Here is a 2,265-nt window from a genome sequence, read left to right as displayed (position 1 = left end):
TCAAGGTAGATTCTTGGGGCCCAAAGTTTCTCTTGATTAATAGGCTTTAAAATAGTGCAGCTAAAAGCTTGTGTCACCAAAGTAGAAGACCTGAGTCTCCAGCCACACTCTTCTTGTTGAAAGAATAGTACTCATAAAGTACTAACTATTCTATTTAACATTTGTTGAGTATCCTCGGCAAGTAAAGCATGCTCCGAACCGAACCATAATTAGCTTGTCTTGTGCCCTCAGATGAGCTGGAAAAGGCAAATAAGTTGCTTAAGGGAACAAGAGTCCCTTGATTTTATTGTCTATATCTGGATGTTTTACACTGCAAGTAGCAGGAAGCTCAATCCCAAGGGGTTTAAACAATAAGGACAGGGCAGTGCCTCAGGATTCAGAGTTCACAGGTGCAGTGAATCAACGGTGTTGTCAAGGACCCAGGTTCTTGCCATCCCTCTGCTCTACTGGTCACAGTGTCCTAAATCTAGTGCCCCTTGAGCGGTAGGATGGTTACCAGTAGCAAGGCTTCCTCGTTCATGTTCAGAAGTGGAGAAAGGCTCTCTCCCTAAGGCTTTCCGTTAAAATCAAGCATCTTTTCCAGCAGTCCTGGCACACTTCTCATATCTCATTGGCTGATTCACATTCATTTAAGCCTGCTTGTCCTTAAAACCAATCACTGGCAGAGGAGATAGGATTTCTGTGATTGACTTAGCCTGGAATGAGACCAAGCTCCTTAAAGTACTGCTTCCTTGCCTTAGGGAGGGAAGGTACAGATGGTGTGAGGTTCACTACAGTCCACACAATTCTTTGCCGGACTGGTATCTGACTCCATCAAGTGACAAAGAGTGGTTCCACTGCAGGTGTTCCCTCCTCAGTCCCCTCCATTGCTGTGTGGGAGGAGCAGTGTTTGTACACAGGTTTAGAACCTCATTTTGGCCATATTTTTATGGTTTGCTTTGCTCGTATCAAATGGAATAAAATAAAAGGCCCCAAAGTGGCCAAATCTCTTCCCTCTTTCCTTTCCAGAGATAACTTTTGTTCCTTGTCTAGAAGACAGATCTTCAGATTGTGGAGGAGAAAATTACTCTTTATCCCATGGGCAAGTCCAATCTATGTCAACTTCAACTGAAATCTAACAGCCCTTGCCCAAGCTGGCCCAAAGCCATACCAACCAGCACAGGCGCTAAAATCATTATTCATTATTTTCGTGATTTTCATTTTTCAGGCCAACGTTTAGAACAATAAAATTTTAAGGATAGGAAGTGATTGTGATTTCTCCATATTTTCTTTCCTAGTCATTCAGAATTTAAACAAGTGTCCTGCTCCAGAAATCTGGTCAGAGTTCAGAGTTCTGTGCCCGTTCAGTGACAAGATAGAGAGATGCTTCCAGGATTTGAAAACAGCCCGTCAATAGGCCATCAAAGGAATCAATGTCTCACAGTTATGAAAATCAACAGCCTCATTCTGGGTCAGGCAAGGCCACTCTGGTTTCTCAAGAAAAATGGCATTTCTCTTTTAGAAAAGGTTGTAGCCATTCAGCCAACAAACGTTTATTGAGCACTCGCTAAGCACTGCGCTCGGCCCTGCGGACGCCGTAGAGGTGAATGAGATGAGTATGGGCTCTGCCCTTGAAATTTTAATGAAAAAGGTAGTCAACAAACAAACCAAAAAAAGATAATTATGGATTGTGATAATTACGAGGGTAGTGAGCAGAGATGGGATGCAGAGTAAAATGTATATTAGAAGTATATCGAAGGCTGTTCTGAAAAGGTGACTCAGAGTTTTGAAGAGATTCAAGTATTTCTAAGTTCTAAACCAACTGAAAAATATGATTAAAAAAACAATAAATGGAGAACCAAAATATCATCTTTATTACTGGTAAAGTCTAGGTTAGAAGTTGTAACTTCATGTGAAGGTCAAAGGAGGGGTAGGTACCTGTGACAGACTGTTTTCCAAGGTGGCTGTAAGGTCTCCCATCCCACAAGCTCTTCTTACAATGCGACATTGAGAGATAAGGCCTATGTCCCCTCTCTTTGAATCTGGCCTGTGATTCAGGTGGAAGTGATGTTACATGTCTTCTGAGACTAGGTCATAAAATATGATAACAGCATCTTCCCGGTTCTCTTGGGACATTCTCTCTTAGGAGCCAGCCACCCATGCTGTGAGGGAGCCCAAGCAGTCCATGGATAGGCCCACGTGGAAGAGAACCTGGCCCCCAGCCCACAGGCCTGGCTGGGCTCCCAGCTAACAGATTTTTGCCAGCCATGAGTCTGAGCGGTTTTG

At 43.4% G+C, this 2,265-nt stretch overlaps 1 long non-coding RNA gene across 1 annotated transcript in view; it reads left to right on the top strand.

Annotated features, from left to right (window-relative positions):
- LOC111742100 overlaps positions 1–1,244 on the top strand; it is a 3,518-nt gene extending 2,274 nt beyond the window's left edge. The window contains exon 3 of the long non-coding RNA XR_002781187.1: positions 750–1,244. This is a non-coding gene — a long non-coding RNA (uncharacterized LOC111742100). The remainder of the gene's footprint in view (positions 1–749) is intronic.
- Positions 1,245–2,265: the final 1,021 nt, after the last annotated feature.

This window comes from Pteropus vampyrus, unplaced genomic scaffold (assembly GCF_000151845.1).
Source record: "Pteropus vampyrus isolate Shadow unplaced genomic scaffold, Pvam_2.0 Scaffold86, whole genome shotgun sequence".
NCBI classification, from domain to species: domain Eukaryota; kingdom Metazoa; phylum Chordata; class Mammalia; order Chiroptera; family Pteropodidae; genus Pteropus; species Pteropus vampyrus.
The sequence above is the reverse complement of the archived record's forward strand: the minus strand, read 5'-3'. Positions and strand labels throughout refer to the sequence as shown.